Raw genomic sequence first — 19,429 nt, 5'->3', positions numbered from 1 at the left:
TCGTCGACTTTCTCGAGCGTGAAACCACAATCAGCATGCAGCGCTATGAAGACACTTTGAAGAAACTGCGCCGCAGCATAAAGTCAAAACGCTCAGAATTGTTGTCGGACGGAGTCATCCTGTTGCACGATACCTCCCACCCCCACACAGACAATGGAACGAAGGTTACGCTTCAGCGATTTGCTAGGCAAACACTGCAGCATCGCCCCTACAGCCCGAATTTTTCACCGTGTGACCGTGTGACCAAAGAAAGACACGTGTGGGCGTCGGTTTCAGTCGGATGAGGAAGTGCAGGAGTGGGGTGGTCGTGGATCCGTCAGCAGCCGACCGCTTTCTACGAAACGGGAACTGATCGTCTCGTCTACCAATGGGATAAGTGTCTTAAAGCGTGTGGAGATTACTTTTTAATGAAAGATTCCATGATCCCTTTATGGCCTGTGTTCGGTTTTCATAACTGCTCCTCATAGACGCTGCTATCTTGGGAACAAAGAAAATTCTGAGAATGGTTACATTCAACAGTATTCACGAGATTGTACCGTAATGAATCATGGACTGTGCGAAAAGCGAAAAACAAGAGAATCAAAGCGTTTGAGATGTAGTCCTACAGAAGAATGCTGAAAATTATGTAGGCTAGTTAAAATAAGAAACGAGGGCGGAAATATGTAGCAGACACTGACGAGAAAGAGGGACAGGATGACAGAGTAAGTGTTAGGACACCCGCGACTAATTTGTACGGTACTAGAGGCAGCTGAAGATAGTGATGGAAGCCACATACTGGAACATATTTAATAAATAATTGACGACGTAGGGTGTACGTGCTACTATGAGATGAAGAGGCTGGCTCAGGAGAGGATTCGAGGCGGGCCGCATGAAACTAGCGAGAAGATTTATGGTCCTTCCTCCCGCTCCCCCCCACCCCCCACTCCACCATCATAAACATTTAGCTGTAACCTCCGTTCAACTGAAGGAACCATGCTGAAAGCTAAACAGTAAATGGCTAGATGCTTTTAGGGTTGTTCGACGTTTCGCGATTATGCCTCTTTTGAAGTAACGCTAGACGTTGAGAACTCCGATGGACTAATGAGGCGTTCAACCGGCAGCTTGTGTAGTGTTTAGTTCAGGCCGTAAGTAGTTCTGTGACGTTTTGGGGTATGTTTCTTACCACGACTTGAGCCCAGTCATTCGGATTACCGTGAACTTGCACCAGGATGTTTATTCCAACATTCTCGGTGCCCAAGTACAACCCCTTTTCTACACTGTCGTGATGAGTACGTTGTGGATACTCCCATATTCCGATGTGACAACACCCGTGTTCGCAGATCTGCACGCATATATTTCTGGTCTGACGAACTGTAGTGCACCCTGTTGCACTTTGGTAGGCCAACTATATCTCCCGACCTTAACCCTATAGAAAATGTCTAGCACTATTAGGAATGGGAGGAGGCATTATCAACTCTCGCACGGTATTAGGTTAATGTTTACAGGGGTGCCTAATTTTTCGTCCAGCAATTTTACTGCGATAGAATGGCTCTTGGGTTGGGCGGGACAGATGCGTTAATGCCAAGTAGATAATTTCATTTTAATCTGGTTACTCATTCCATTATTGTGAATAAATTTTCGTGCAATTTACGTGACTGGTTTATCGCTGAATTTTGAGACTGCAAATGTATTTCATAATTATGGTTTTTTTCTGTGAATCGTAGGGTTCAGTACAGTCCTACAACTTTGAATGACAATTCGCCAGATTGTGCTTAACTTTGAGACTTTTTTCAAGATTAGGTACCTAAGCTACATGATGCGAGTGGTTTTCGCTTTGTTCCTTACTGAACTTGTTGATCAAAGCGAACAGGCAGAATGAACTGGACATCATTATGCAAGGTGAGTTAACAAGATACTTCCGCAACACAATGACAGACAAAATGCAGAAACAAATAGAAAAAAATAAAATAATTCCTGGGCCTGTGGAATAAACTAACAATGCACTCAAATTTTTGTTCAGCGTACTTTGGTGGATCTCGTATAGAGAAAGTAATCTACTTCAACCAATAAACTACAACATAATTCTCAGATTGAGAAATATACAAAAACAAATCCAAAACTCGCTCAGGCCACTGCATAGGAAAGGCTGTCAGGAAAATTCATACCAGATCTACTGAACATGTCAACTGCCACACACATAACTAATTCACAAAATCAGTCCTTGAAACACTTCTATAAACACTGGAAACCCATTCACCAACATATATCTTAAGACACACCATAACTTCCAGGTATCATATATAATGGATTTAATTCGGGAACTGGAAACATTTGTACACCACAAAAGGTCAGCAGAAAAAAATCTCATTAATAAGCTATATCGTCGATTAATTTGTTAATGTCTTCAAATGTTTCTCCTGTATGCATTAAGTAATCCACAAACCCATAAAGAAATTCATTCATTCACACATTACACTCAATATTGCAACAAAATATTATTAAATAGAATATAAAACTTCACTGATAATTTAAGTAGTCGGTCGTGATAGTGATAGTGAACACTTTATGCAAATAATGTAATTCACAAAAAATGGAACACCACCTCCGACAGTGTCCAAACCATTTGGGTAGCCATACTGTTGTAATACCTTTGTAGTATATTTGGATTTCTCGTAAACGAACAGTGTGAGTGTGAATACTCGTGAGTAGAAACAAAATTATCTAACATTAGCATGTGAAACTTCACAAGATTCATTTTTCCCAGTTGTCCAATTATGGAAAAACCTTAAAAAGATGTCCAAAACATTCCTGGACTTTTTGCCTTCTGAATTCATGGTCTAATGCCTTCAACGATGACTTCCATTGTCTTACAGTCTAAATTGGTGATGTGGTGACTTTATATATCCCATAGACGGCTTGTAATTGGTTGGTAATTACGTAGTTCTATTGCAGATGGCGTCAGCATCTGCGCTGAGGGCGCCACCGTTCCAGTAGCAGCCTAAACATGCGAGGGAAATATTGTAAGTAGGTTGTTTAGGTTTTCTTATTGGTAACGCCACGTAGCGCTCTGTATGAAAATCACTGGCTGTGCTGTGTGCAGTCTGTGGCTAGTTTGCATTGTTGTCTGCCATTGTAGTGTTGGGCAGCTGGATGTTAATAGATTTTTGGTGAGGTAAGTGATTTGTGAAAGGTATAGGTTAATGTTAGTCAGGGCTATTCTTTTGTAGGGATTTTTGAAAGTCAGATTACGTTGCGCTAAAAATATTGTGTGTCAGTTTAAGCACGGTCATGTATAATTTTTCTAAGGGGACGTTTCAATATCTGCCTCTTTTCTGCATCGAGAGCTCGCTTTCATCCACCGCTATTATTATATCTGCTGTCACGGTTGAAACTCTTCTCACATATTCTTATTTCTACGCCTCTTTAATTGCAGAATCCCAGTATGGAGGAGCCTGGTACAAAACATTTGTTTCGTCCAACAATATACCGTTTGTGTTTGTAAGGCTGTTCTCAGCTAACCGAAGATTTCTCCTGTTCTCGATTTTCACTATCCCGTTGATGTCCTGCACGGCGGTCGGAAACGGCGCGGACGGACTGATCGATGCAACTGTCTCCTCATTCACAAGGGATGTTATATATCCCAGGGATCCTGAGGCCGTGACTGTTCTTAACAGGGCATTACATCTTTATCTTCTTAGTAGGTAGGAAAAAAGGTCTTATACAATACCTCGTACTCCCAGGACTCTTCCATCTTGCTGGATGGAGGGTCGCTGAAAGGAAGAAATACAGTCGATGGCTCATCAAGTGAATGTTCAACATTTTCACATTTTCTTTTCTTGGAGAACACCGACTTCATATTAGGTGAATCATAGTTAGAATTCTGTTAAAAACATCGATTAAGATGATAAAATAAAACTCAATCTCTGCCCTACGGGTTTGTTAAAAAAAGTAATACAATTAATAATAATAATAATAATAAAACACGCGTCATTTCACACAAAACTTTTCCACTACATTTTTTTAAAGGATATACTTGTTCCAAATGCTCTCCACCACACTGTATAGTAATAACAGCTTTCTGAGCTCAGCGTCTTACTCACCACACATTAATGCTGACTCAGTTTGTGATCCATGGAAATAGGAAGCTGCAGTACGCAAAAAGAAGCCAAGCAGTGTCGCTATGGTTCTGTCGTCCCATGACAGTGTGTGTAGTGAAACTTCCTGGCAGATTAAAATTTCCTTCAGAAAAATTCATTCTAGTGTGTGTAGTGTTAAATATTGAAATAGTGTGTGTAAAGTGCGTATAGTGTGCACTGTGAAGTGGTAATGAGTATTGAATGCACAGCGTAGCACAAGCTTTTTAGACTAATATATAACGTCTCTGTGTAACATTAATTTACACTAGAGGTAAACGAAACGAATTTCAGCTGTTTTAAACAGACAGGCCCTGTATTTGTGAGGATGGAGGCCGTATCTCCCTTCGGCATCCTGATTTATGTTTTCCGTGGTTTCCCTAGATTAATTCAAAGGAAAGCCAGGGTGTTGGCACTGTAAGCCCACGGCTTACTGTCTGTCCCATCCTTGCCGTACTAGATCTGAAAGTATGTAAATGACTGTATATATTAATTATATTTTTTATTTGTTTGTCGTTAGACTGTAATACCATTTAATATCCAATATGCTTGTAAAAGTGATCGAGGCGTAATTGGAACTACTGTTGCTACTGGTATTACCACCACTACTTCTAAAATAGAAAATTATCTATTTATGAATTCGTGACGACGTGGTAATTAGAAACACGTAACCAACCTTCAAAAATGTTCAAATGTGTGTGAAATCTTACGGGACTTAACTGCTAAGGTCATCAGTCCCTAAGCTTACACACTACTTAACCTAAATTATCCTATGGACAAACACGCACACCCATGCCCGAGGGAGGACTCGAACCTCCGCCAGGACCAGCCGTAACCAACCTTCCACTGGAGAAGAATTAAAAAGAATCATCTGGACGGGTATTTGGGTTTAAGGGATCTAGGGAAACCATGGAAAACCTTAATGTGTGCGGCTGGACGCGGATTTCATTCCCAGTCAATTTGAACATGAACCCAGTGATTTAACCAATGGGCCAATTCGATTGTTTCTTGCCACTTCGTCCGAACCATCTGTTTTCACTAACATCTGACTGCGATCTACTGCTGATAATAGATTGTAGGTGTAATTAGTCTGTAAAAAAAAGTGTGTTGGCTTGACGCGAAAATGAAAAGACGCAATCGAGCAACAGGAATTATTCTTAAGAAAGAATTTTCTTTGCGTACGTAAAAGGGAAAACGAGTGCAACTGTACTCAAACTGCATACAACCATGTAAACTGCAGTAAGACTTCTATGTTAATGTTGCCACTTCTCGATTCGGATCACGAAACCTATTATCGGGGTTGACTGCATCTATAATAGAACCAATAACGGATAATAGGGTGCACGAGGCACTTAAATGCGTGGACACCTTTGACCTTACGAAGCGCGTAGTTGCCACGTAGCGACCACCATTTAAAGCGAGGAATATTTATACTCGCAGGTGTGGGATTTCGTAACACAACAGCCTGTCCAAGCAGGCGTTAATTTCAATAACCGCGCCGCTATCTCGGCAATGATCTTCGCAGTCATGATTTATGCAGCAGTAACACCCCACATTAAATAACGCGCGGTATTCAGCTCGACAGTTTCCTTAATGGAAGTAGTGCGCTGCATTTTTCCTCACTGACACTCTCGCATTTTAGGACGCTGTAGGATAATGTAACGTTACAAGCTCGCTGAATTTAGTGATGACAGACACTATCTGAGAGACTATTTTTTACATCGATGTACTCAATTTCCTTAACATGGCTTCTCTACTACTCGATGATTGAACTGAATGTAAGCGTACATGAGCTATTGGTTGTGTAGTTGCAGCTTGGTTGTGCAGCTGCAACTTGGAGGACCTTTCACAAACGGAACAAAATCGAATGAAAAAGGAATGTTGATAATCGCGAGGTGGAAATATCGTTTGATGCCGAGGTGCTATTTCGACGCAGCTGGTGATCCTATGCAACGCTATTTGTGTTTAGGGGGAATAAGGAGTGGGCTGGGGCGTGAATGGAAATTTGGATCGAGGAGGGAAGGGTGGTAGGGCAGGTCGCGCAGGTTTCCACGGTTTCCACATCCACCGTGCCAGGGTAGCGTAGTTGTCAGCACATCTGCCTAGTGAGCGGGAGACCAACGTTCGAATACCGGCCTTGGTACAAATTTTCAATTTGTCGTTTCAGTCTGCATATATACATGCAAGTCTAAGGGCTAGGAACCCAACAACTGGTCTATTCCAGCTTTTAGCTTTTCATAGTGAGCGTGCTTTTCCACGTATGTTAGTAATTCGCGTGTATGAGAAACGATGACAGGCAGTATGGTTGGGATCTTACGTTTAAGTATATCCCACAATTACTGGCAGAGTGAAGCAGTTCTCAGGATGGGCACAGCCTCTCCAGTGGGTCCCTGCCCAACAAAACACAGCTACATTTGAATAAACACTTGGGTTTCGGCCGGCCGGAGTGGCCGAGCGGTTCTAGGCGCTACAGTCTGGAACCGCGCAACAGCTACGGTCGCAGGTTCGAATGCTGCCTCGGGCATGGATGTGTGTGATGTCCTTAGGTTAGTTAGGTTCAAGTAGTTCTAAGTTCTAGAGGACTGATGACCTCCGATGTTAAGTCCCATAGTGCTCAGAGCCATTTGAACCATTTTTGAACTTGGGTTTAGGAAAACTTCACTTTTTTAAGACGACCTTGCGTTTAAATTTCTGAAAGTCTACGGCGGAATGAAACTGGCATGTGCCTTCTCTTCAAATATTTAATTTTTCAGTATTACTTTTTTTTTCAACTTGAAAATGTGGAAACTGTCTGTAGCCCGTAGAACCAAACAGAAATAACATAAAGAAGAAGAGATATTAATGTATATTTGACAAATGTTAACTAGAGGCGGAAAAATGAAAATGAGCGTTTGGCGTCATTGGCCAGTAGGACCCTGACGGGGCAGCTCCGGCCGCCTTGGTGCAGGTCTTGACTACATTCGACGCCACATTGTGTGACCTGTGCACCGGATGGGGATGGAGTGAAGATGATGAAGACCCAGCCGGGAATCGAACCCGGGCCCGCAGGACGGCAATCCGTCACGCTGACCACTTTATATATAGACGCGAATGTTAGGAAAAAAATTTGAAGTGTTAAGACGCGAACCACTGCCTCAACAAAAAGTCATTATCGGACAGAGACGCTACTTTTTATTTTTTTTAATGTATTTCTTAACAACTAAGAGTAGAGTGGTCAGTTACGAACAGGTGGAAACAAAGCGGGCAGGAGTCGGAACTCGAGGCCTGGCCGCGATGCCTCCCCCTCCCATCCCTGAATCACGCCCTCAAAGTAGCTTTTTGATTTATTTATTTTTTGTTATTTTTTTTTATTTTTTTTTAATTTTTTTACCATGAACAGGGTAAAGGAACAAAATATCTTTATTGGTACAAGTTTAAATACAACAGAAATGCCATCCTTCCGGCGGAAATAACACGAGACATTACACTCGTACAAGGCGAGCAATTTTTTTATTAACAAGGTATAGGAAGAACAATAATAATACTGATGTAAGCTAAGAGGTGTGAAGCAATAGACAGTGGAGTGAGGGAAAAACCAGTGTGTTCTGGTATAGTGCATAAAAGAAAGGAGGCGCGTGTCCATGCGCCTACTCCACAGTGGGTTACAATAAAGAAAGCAATAAGGAAAGTGGCGCGGGGAGTCTCAGATGTCAGCAGAGGGGAAGGGGGGGGGGGAATGGTGTCGGCGTGTGGCACCATCCAGCTGAGCGGGGGTGACGTAAAGATCGCGTGTAGGTAATTGGCGAAGAAGGCGCGGTAGCGCGGTCGGTGCTCGACTTCACTGAGGGCGGTTTGTAAGTACTGCCAGAAATCAAGGCGTGATTTGTCGCCATCATTATACATGTAGATGATCGTCCATCCCTTGACCCATACAATCGCATGATTTTTTGTGGCGGGGAAATAAGTATCCTCAGGATGGATAAAAGTCCATGGGTCAATCGAGTCCGGCGGAACGCGAAGTTAACAGGCAACGAACTGTCGACCAAGTTTCCAGACGTCACTGGTGGCAGCACAAGTAAGTTGCAGCTATTGGGGCGGACACTAGAGACGGAGTAGAGTCTCGAATAAGCGCGGAGAAGAAATCGGCACTGGGTTTAATAGAGGAGCCATCTTCTCATTCATCTAAAATCCGATAAAATATCATGAAAGATGTGTATCAGGATGGCCGAATCAGAGATTTAAATCCACTGTCCGTTGTGTTAAATTCTGTGTCCCCACTGAGACACGAAAATAGCGACAATCCAGTTTTGCGATACAATATTCTTAATACCTTGGGGAAGGCTTCTGACACTGTACCACACAAGCGGCTCGTAGTGAAATTGGGTGCTTATGGAATATCGTCTCAGTTATGTGACTGGTTTTGTGATTTCCTGTCAGAGAAGTCACAGTTCGTAGTAATTGACGGAAAGTTATCGAGTAAAACAGATTTCTGGCGTTCCCCAAGGTAGTGTTATAGGCCCTTTGCTATTCCTTATGTATATAAACGATTTGGGAGACAATCTGAGCAGCCGCCTTCAGTTGTTTGCAGATGACGCTGTCGTTTATCGACTAATAAAGTCATCAGAAGATAAAAAAAACTGCAAAACGATTTAGATGGAATATCTGAATGGTGCGAAAAGTGGCAATTGACACAAAATAACGAAACGTTTGAGGTCATCCACATGAGTGCTAAAAGGACCTCGTTAATCTTCGGTTACACAATAAATCAGTCTAATCTAATAGCCGTAAATTCAACTAAATACCTACGCATTACACTTACCAACAACTTAAATTGGAAGGAACACATAGAAAATGTTGTGGGGAAGGCTAACCAAAGACTGCGTTTTATTAGCAGGACACTTAGAAAATGTAACAGATCTACTAAGGAGACAGCCTACACTACGCTTGTCCGTCCTCTTTTAGAATACTGCTGCGCGGTGTGGGATCCTTACCACAAAGGACTGACGGAGTACATCGAAAAAGTTCAAATAAAGGCAGCACGTTTTGTATAATAACGAAATATGGGAGTGAGTGTCACAGAAATGATACGGAATTTGGGCTGGAAATCGTTAAAATAAAGGCGTTTTTCGGGGCGACGGAATCTTCTCACGAAATTCCAATCACCAACTTTCTCCTCCGAATACGAAAGTATTTTGTTGACACCGACCTACATAGGGAGGAACGATCACAACGACAAAATAAGGGAAATCAGAGCTCGTACGGAAAGATATAGGTGTTCGTTCTTTCCGCGCGCTATACGAGATTGGAATAATAGAGAATTGTAAAGATGGTTCGATGAATCCTCTGGCACGCACTTAAATGTGATTATGAGAGTATCCATGCAGATGTAGATGTACCTGACGTTCATTACCCGCCGCATCTTCATAGAGCGTGCCGTCCCACAGTGTGTATCCTGGTGTGCCCACACTGTCGCAGCGCCCTAGATCGTCAGAATCCCGGGTTGGCAGGAGATCTTTGTCCGTAACGCTCCAAATGTTCTCAGTTGGGAAGAGATCCGGTGACCTTGCTGGCCAAGGTAGTGATTGGCAAGCACAAAAGCAAGTAGTTGAAACTCTCGCCGTACGCAGGCGTGTACTGTCTTGCTGAAATGTAAGCCCAGGAACGGTTGCCAAATTGGAAAGTAGAATATCGTCGACTTTTCGCTGTGCTGTAAGGGTGCCGTGGATGACAACCAAAGGGGTCTTGATATGAAAAGAAATGCCACCCCAGATCTTCACTCCTGATTGTCGGGCCATATGGCGGGTGACAGTCAGGTTCGTGGTCACTTCTGTCCAGAGAGTCTCCAGACACGTCTTCGCTCAGTTGAAGAGGGACTCATCACTGAAGGCAAATGTACTCCAGTGTATGAGATTTTAGGCCGAATGTGCCACTGCAAATCGGCTTCTTGGTATAGAGAGGTTAATGGTAACCCGCGCAATGGGCGCCTTGGGCTCAGACCTCTTTCTGCGAGCCGCCTATTAATGATCTTTGTGGACCAGTTGCAAGTCGGATCGATGATAATGATGAATCCAGGGCTCTCTGACCACTAATCGGTCCTCACGTTCACTCATCTGTCTAGGTCGACCGCTTATTTCTTCACGCCTTGTTGGGTCTTGCTTCACCCACTCCTGCCAACATGTGGCACCGCTCCTATTGAAACGTTGAGCGATTACTGCAACCGGCTTGTTTGAGCCCAGCTACACGTCCAAATCAAACACTGACGTATGCGTGTTGTTCACGTACCTCTCTGTGAAGCATAATTACTGTCCAACTAAGTACACGGGATGAAATTCGCAAAGACTTTATGCTCAACTGTCGACGTGTCCCCTGTGTACTATCCTTGGCAGTTGCACGGTGAAATTTCGCTGCAGCTATACGCGTTCATTCATCGGTCGCCAAAGTTTTCAATTTTGCATCTTCCGTCGATACCCCTGTAAATATCAATTTGTGACCAATTTGCGTAGCTCCTTCATGGTGCATCACCTCTTTTTATATTTTTGGTCTTAGAGTGTACATGATTAAATTTGTAGGTCATTTGCAGAAATTGTAATTTACAGAGAGCTTTTAACTCTGGCACCAACAATAGATGTAATGCGGATGATCATTCAGTCGAACTGAACTTGGATGACAGATGCAGGTACGTCATTCCATGTTACTTCAAATCTATGTCAGATTTCATGACTGGTAGTGGGTGGCGAGTGGTGGAGTGCCATTGTTCAAACGGTTCAAATGGCTCTAAGCACTATGGTACTTAACATCTGAGGTCATCAGTCCCCCAGACTTAGAACTACTTAAACCTAACTAACCTAAAGACATCACACACATCCATGCCCGAGGCAGGATTCGAACCTGCGACAGTAGCAGGCGCGTGGTCCCGGACCGAAGCCCCTAGAACCGACTGGCCAGTGCCATTGTCTCTGCAATCTGTGACCAGATGTTTCCAGTGGGTGAGAGACCTTGAGACTTTACTGGGACGGGAATTAGTCGAACACTGTTTCGAGGTGGGTCAGCACAGCAAGGGCAACATGCGATCTTGCATTGTATTGTTGATGTCACGAAGATCTCGAAGAATGTGCATGGACATTGGCCTTATCACAATCGAAATGTAACGGCTTTTGTGGAGATTATAGTACTAGATATGCGAACGAGAGATCGTAGTGCTGCTTACTCAGTGGCTCCCATATCTTCGTGCGAAGTGCTAGAAATGCTACACCGCATAACGAAGAAGAATGTAAACATTCCTTACCCTCGGAGCATCTAGATACGCATAACAGCGTTGGGACGGTGTACGCAAAACCGGGACTCTTCTCAAAAGACGACGAGGTAGCTCTCCTCCATCCATTGTTGTCGCGGTTGCAGGACTGTTGACGCAACTCTCTGTTCTGCTGCGTTAAGCAAAACAACAACAATGCCGCGCCGACAATTAGTGGTGCATTGAACGTCGTCGTAGTGTCTGTATGGATGTTAATTTCGCTGCAGACATGCCCATTTCATGACAACGTACGTGGCGTTGCCTCTCGGGTGCTAGTCATGTGGGGCCCTTGAAATTGCCCACGGCATTGATTACGTCGATCCATTTCATATTCACAAGTCAGTCTTGGCGTACAGAGCAGGACATCCAGCAATATATAACATGATCTTCTTACAACCATCACTTATAAACAACATTCAGATTCTGATTGAGAAACCATCTACGCAATCTTTCCTTATATACAGAACTAAAGGCCGTTAATCCTGTTAATTATGTTTGGATGTGGTGAAATGCTAATAGTTTGCTTTTCCAAGCATGTAGTACAGTTCATGTCATTCTGGCGTTTGTTTTAAGTCGCCTTTTTGTTTCTGTAATTTTTAAGGGTAGCAATGTGTTATCCAATTAGTGTTTGCCACGATGATAGATACAAGTTATAAAGCACGGTGCCCACATTAGCTGGGCGATTTCTCCACAGCACTCAACGAGGGAGCCTTCTAAGAACACAATGCTGCTCAGGGTACTTCTTGACTGGCAACGCGCTATACGCGGTAGCAGTGTTGAGTCCCGGCGACGGGGTTCACCGTATTCGTCAATATAGCCCAACGGAAGTCGAATTGAAATTGCTGTCAGTAAGTCACCTCAGTCATCCGCTGACTCTACCTCAGTAGTAAACACCTTGAGACTGGACGAAAGTAAGTCACAACGGTGGTCGACATGTTGCTATAATTTACACTAGCATTCTGTGACAAACCTAGAAGAAATGTCTAGAAACTAAATCACAGTGGTCGGAGAGGGATTTGAACATTGTTCCTGTCTAAGAATACAGCGTCTCAACGATGCACCATGTGCTGTGGAAAACGTGTCTTTGAAGATTAAAAGAGGGACACACAAGAGATAAAGAAGTTCCGCTGCCTGTGATGAATCAACTTTAGAAGAAAAACTATTTGGCTGAAAAATTTGCGAGAAGACTATGGTCATAACTGAAGCGTGTAGAGTTCGTAAATGAAGCTACACAGATACTAGTAGAACTTATCGAGAGAACTGAATACATAGTGCGTTTCACAGGGATATTAAGAATAAATAGAAAACAAACAGAGAATGCATGGTATTACAGTCGGTAAAAGAGAGGGCAAAAAGCATTGTTGAAGGTATGTAATGGTTCAAATGGCTCTAAGCACTATGGGACTCAACTGCTGTGGTTATCAGTCCCCTACAACTTAGAACTACTTAAACCTAACTAACCTAAGGACATCACACACATCCATGTCCGAGGCAGGATTCGAACCTGCGACCGTAGCAGTCGCACGGTTCCGGACTGCGCGCCTAGAACCGCGAGACCACCGCGGCCGGCGAAGGTCTGTAGAGAACCTAGAAGTAAGATGAGGTGGGAGAATACTTCTGGCAGCGAGCAGTTGGAGAAGAAATTTCCGTTGTTGGCACTAAGACGTAGGGCAGTGACTGGTCGTGAAGATAACGTCGTCAGATTACCGAGCCTACACGCTTGCGAAGCGGTCATGGATAAGAGATCACTCATCGTAACTTGCTGTGATGTTGGGGAGGGGGGGGGGGGCTTATGGTGCTGTGATGTCAAATGGGACAGCAGAATGCACTACTCAAAAAAATAGTGACGAATTGGGCTTTTAGACGCTCGGCAAACGACCTTCACGTCCAGTTAGACAGATGTGCCCACTCGGGGGGTTTAGCGCTCTTTGCGGAACTCGGCCCTCGGAATGAGTTGTAGTGCTGTCTCAGAATCAGGGCCGTTACACATTTGGCTTGCAGAGGCTGTTGCGAAAATATCTGGCTCTCGTTCTTCCCGTAACAGATTACTCTGCTTAGAAGCCGAGAAATACTGAAGCACTGCGCCTTTACTACAAGAGTACGTAATTTCCGTAATGTTATTCATGAACAAGAACTCTGTTCCGAAGACAAGACGGCTGTAGGGGCCAAAACAGTTCCCGATACTTTTAAGGTCAGAGAGATACCATGACCTGCTTAACACATTCCTTGCTAAGATTTGTGGCATGACCTCTCGCTAGGAAATGTTGCCAAACACATACCTGTTCCCCAGCGGCCGTGGAGTGTCCTTCGCAATTTAGCGCGAATTCGCGTCCTTCTCAAGGCCACTGCCAGAACTGGTTGCACAAGCAGCTATTGTAGATTCATTAGAAACGCTTAACGACTGGAACGAGTAGGTGCACGGCAGACAGATGCTAACTGAGCTTCCAATGTGCCGATTATCCCAGTGGAACGAACGGCAGACTCAAGTTCAGGTTAATTATAACTAATCTATCTCTATTTGAGCCAGTGTGGTCGGAAAACTATTTACCGTATGGCCTCCAAAATTTTAGTTTTAGACCGTCAGCATGGGTTTGGACAAGGTGAGCAGGGACTTAATCGCAGAACTGTTTTATCAAAACAACAGAAATAGTGCTGCTCTTCACGAGTATAGACGCATCAGAGGAATGCAGAGAGGTTCTCTCTTAGCATTGTCGTTGAAGAACATTCGAAATTTGTGGTAAGGTCTTACCGGACCAAACTACAGAGGTCATCGGTCCGTAAACCTTCACGCTACTTAATCTAACTTAAACTAAGTTACGCAATGGACAACACACACACCCATGCCGGAGGGAAGACTCGAACCTCGGACAGGCGTAGCCGCACAGACCGCGACAAGGAACCCTAGACCGCGCGGCTACCCCGCGCGGCCGTTGAAGAATATGATCTGAATTATTTGGAGATTTGGGAATTGCTCTCAGGATAGGCCGGAAGCCCATTGCGCTGCTCATTGATGAAGAAATGAAGAAGTTACTGTTGCCATGGCTCAGAATGCTGGACGTAATATGCGATCTTCAAGGAGTGTACGAATTGTGTCTCGACAGCTGAACATTCCGTGGTCCACAGTTGGAAAAGTGCTGCGAAGGCTTATGAAATGGACCTACAGTGTGCGCTTCCAGGCTATTGTCGAAGCAGATGGTTGTCACATTGAGCAACGTTTGTAGCTTGGAACTTATGGCACACAATTAACAAATGTTACCCATAATGTGGTTTACTTGTTATTTTTCTTCTGCATTCCGTTATAAATTTTTCCAAGAAGTTTGATTGTCGTGCGACACTCGTTTTTCATGGGGCCATCTCAAGAAATGAAAGTTTAAATATAGCCGCCCTGTCCTTACTAAAGTCGACGATAACTTACCGGCTTATGAAATAGCACTAGTGTCTACAAGTTCACAGTGGACCATGTGGATTAAATGTGCTTTAGCTGGGTTTACACCGTTGGACATGTACGCACTTCGCTTTCGCCTCTAAGCGATCAGCGATCGAAGCCTGCATCTTCGGAGCTGTAGGCCAACATGTACCCAAAGAACCAATAAACTGCACAATTTAGTTTACTCGCCAGTGATCGTTGTCTTTCTACCTCTGTATCTACAATCCACAAGCCACTTTATGGTTTGTAGCGGAGGGCACTTTGTGTACTGCTGTACTTCGCCCTTTTACTGTTCCAGTCGCCAATGGCCAACGGAAGAATGATTTTTGGTAAGCCTCCGTGTGACTGTGTCTAATTTTACTTAGATTTCCTTTCCGTGAGATATAGATTTAAGGAAGCAATACTTCCCTTGACTCCTCCACGCTTCTGGGAAGAAGATGTCTACAAGGAAATGATGAATCCCGAAAACATGATGTGTCGTTTAAAGTTGGCCTGCGGTGCGACAATTCCAAATGAAATTCAGCGTGCAGTACTGTCTCTCGAGAATCGGTTTATACCCTGTATCAATGCTCACGGTCAATATGTCAAGCACTTAATGTGACAGTCATTAATAATACTCATGCAAGGCGTCCTGGATAAAGATGTTTTCTTACAATGGGAGCAAAAGGGCAGACATTTTTGGGACCTTTTCTAAAAATCATATCGTTGGTTTGCGGTGTCGTTATCTTGTTCCACACATATTATGCCAATGTCCTTTTCTAAGGTTCTTTCCAGTGCTACAGACTAAGAAAACATTGTTCCCTTTAGAAATTCGTTATCATAAATCAACAAATAAAGTTAAAAATTGCTTGGTTACATCTGATATTCAGAACATGTCGCCTACAAATGAACGAAACCTGCACCTTGATATACGTATCCTTTTTGGATATAAACTGGTGTACAAAACTTACGGACGAAAATAACTTTCATTTTGTGTATCACTACCATGTAACGTAGCTCAATGCAACTTGAACCATACACAGAAAAGGCTCTTGCTATATAGTACAAAACGTAAATGAAAGAAATACGCAATGAGACGAACGGAACACTTTCATTCAGAGACATTAATTACACTGCAGCCAGTGTGATTTATGATGGTCCCCTGGACGTTACGAAAGACGCGACACTTGTGATACGGTGTGTGATCATGTGAGGCGACAATGCGAGCTGTGCAGTGTGTGACCGTGGCAACAGCGTTGGTGACTTCTTGTGGTAGGGAGGTCCATTCCTCCCCCACGCCTGCTGGATGGTCGTTTGTGGTGCGGACGTGCCGCAGGTATGCATCCAGAACGTATCCCACACGTGCTCCATGGGATTTAAGTCGGGGAAACGAGACAGCTAGTCCAGTCACCGAATATTCTGTCGTTCCAAGGGCTCCTTCATCTGTATGTTCGTGCACATTGTCATCCGTAAAAATGAAGGACCAAATGCATAACTGAGAAGACGCACATGCTGAAGGTGTACAACGTCAGAACAACGACGACCAGTGAGTGTACAGTGTTCAATGATTTAGAGGCCTCACCATTCCATAACACTGGACTGTCAAAAAGACCTTTTTCGACAATGTTCTTGGGTGCATTACTGGTTCCCACGTCTAACAATGCGACCGTGTATCCAGAATCATTACTCAGACCGGATCGGAAATGATGCCGCCAATGCGAGGGTGTCAAAGGAACACAATGTACTGGTCGTCGGACAAAGAGTGCATCCCATCAGTGTTGCGATTGAGACTACTGTGCCCTGCAGTCCTGTTAAATGTGTTTGCAAGTGCACCCGCTGTTTGATGTGAGCGCCAACTCGCCTTTTGCAACAAGTAGCGGTCATCTGCTGCTGTAGTTGACTGTCGTCCATGAACTCCTCTCTTCTGGGCAACAGCGTCTGTGGTCCAAAAAGCAATAGTGCCGTGAGCAATACAAACTCCTGATCTACATTCATTGCACTTAGTGCTTCTTCCAGTTTCCCGATGATTCTTCCCAGTCTCAAGTCATCCAGATATTGTCCCTGGGTCGTGCTGTAATGAGAAACACCACCAAAGTGCACAGTAACTGCTCTTTGACTGACACACACCGTCTTTCCCCGTTCCTTCAAATGCCTCGCTCTGCGGGGTCAGCCCTTTTCAGCGCTATGTTCAAATGTGTGTGAATTCCTAAGGGACTAAACTGCTGAGGTCATCGGTCCCTAGACTAACACACTGCTTAAATTAACTTAGGCTAACTTACGCTAAGAACAACACAAACAGCAATGCCCGAGAGAGGACTCGAGCCTCTGGCGGGAGGGGGCGCGCAATCCATGACAAGGCGCCTCAGCCTGCGCGGCCACTCCGCCACTGTTTAACGCTATACTCATGATGACCTCGCGCCATGTGTCGTCCAAGTTTGTGTGTAACGCCTAGGGGACCTCTAGCAACATGCACCCACACTTTCATTTATTTCCACTGTACAGTTATTACTTTGCGTTACTTTTTCTATTTCGTCCTTACGTTTCGCAGAGCAGTGTATTCGCGTTCGTCGTTTCAGCTGCCACACCCTGAACAAATGGAAAATCCTTTTCAATTTCTTTTACTTTTCCAGCTGGCAGTTATTAGCACTTTGTTTGTTATGATATGGTTAGTTCCAGGACGAAGTGTCTTGGATTCCTACTTATTTCAAATAAAAATGAAATAAGTGAAAACCATTCCTCACGAAACACATATGTGCTGATACTTCAGTGAATTACGAAAGAATAGATGAAAAACAGGGTAGGTGTTGAGGCAAAAACAGTCATGCAGATACTACCGAGAGGCAGTTTTCCTGAGATAGGGCTTCCAGTTTTTCTGAAAACATACTCCATGGTGATGTATGTTGTTAAGTTCACTGTGTATGTCATCCGTAACTCAGATCCAGATTATGATCAGCTAAACCCACTCCCCTCGGTTTTCCAGAGCTGTACTGAGGCTATCTTACACCCCTGGCACAACTTACAAAGCTTTTGTTCCTTCATATCCCCGTATAACTAGCTATCTGCACTTTTCTAGGCAGGTGAAGCACATTTTACAATTTTGCAAGCGAGCTTAATAAAAATGAAACTTTTTGAAAAACATTACCAATTTTATTTATAGCGATGAAAACTATTGTACACGATAAATTACGCTATCATTCCAGTAAATATATTATGAAACAGGTAAATTTTCTAAAGAAGTTAAAGTAAGCAAAAACTGTTTCTTACTGTTTATAACAGGTACTGTTAATTGCTTTTAGTATGTGTAATAAGGAACAGATTTTATTTGCTCCTCATAAATTATTAGGTACGCATAAAAATTATTAATGATAAATAAAGGAAAAAGGCCTATAGTTAATAGTTGAGAAAACATCTCTTTCTGGGAACTGGACTTTTATTGTAATTTTCATTTGTATTTCCTTGCACTGAGCGAAGCAGACTCATTGATGATGTTACTAACGCCAAGTGTAGCAGCTATATAATATTATGTCGACAAGATAGCTAAATTTGACAATCTGCTTGATCGTAAGATGTTTCATATAATTTTTAATTTGCTGAAAGTGCATTCATGAGATGCAATAGTCACCAGCGTTTTAATAAATTTTCTCACAGCTACTTTGATGTTTGAATAAGCGTCTCTTAACCCATAAGTTGGATGTCTATGGGGCCTCCATACTGCTTTGCAGTTCAGTGAAAGTGTTAGTGCAAGTTGCCTCATTATCTGGGATCAATACGTCATCAATTACCCTGAATATATAAGGGTATTAAGATGGCGGATGATAGGAAATTTAAAAATCCAAGATTGTGGACGACAGCAAATTAAAAAAAAAAAAAAACTACGATGGGGAGGGTCTCGAAATCTTAAAAGTCAGGACTCTGATGACAGAAAATTTAAAAATATGCAAGATAGCAGAGGGAGGGGAAATTTAAAAAGAGCAAGATGACACTGGTGCGAAATTTAAAAAAATTACACAAGAACGCTCTAGTACAAAGAAAGCAAAACTACACACTGGGGCAATTGGTAGTAAATTTCTTAATACTTACATTTGAAGTTGGTTATGTATTTGTGTATGCAAAATCTCATGAAGACATATGCATGGTATGTTGTCCTAAAGTATCAGAAAATATGACACATGCCTTGTACTAAAGTGTCAGAAAATAAGACTTCAGTGAACATCTTTGCCACCTCAGGTATGTTAGAGGACAAATGTAATTAAAACATCAAATTAGCCAATCATTGATTATATATTTTTCCAGTGTACAAAATAGCATTTGCTGAGATGACGAAAGTTTTTTTACCATCAGTAAAATTAGAAATGGAAGTAGAATTTGGACATAGAATTTGACGGTACAACCGCATGTTTCAGGCAGTGCGGGTTTTATATTATTTACACTCTTTCAGTAGCTGTCGGTAATGCGGATTCACTATTTGTGTGTGTGTGTGTGTGTGTGTGTGTGTGTGTGTGTGTGTGTGTGTGTATGTGCTTGGCATAGGAATTTACGCAACGTGTGTTTCGTGCGCTAATAGGCTTGGTCAGGTTTGTTTAGGTGCGTCGCTTATTTTTTTAGCCACATGTGTTTTACAGCTATTTAGACGAGGGAACT

Source organism: Schistocerca serialis, chromosome 1 (assembly GCF_023864345.2).
Source record: "Schistocerca serialis cubense isolate TAMUIC-IGC-003099 chromosome 1, iqSchSeri2.2, whole genome shotgun sequence".
NCBI lineage: Eukaryota > Metazoa > Arthropoda > Insecta > Orthoptera > Acrididae > Schistocerca > Schistocerca serialis.
This window is presented reverse-complemented; position numbering follows the sequence as displayed.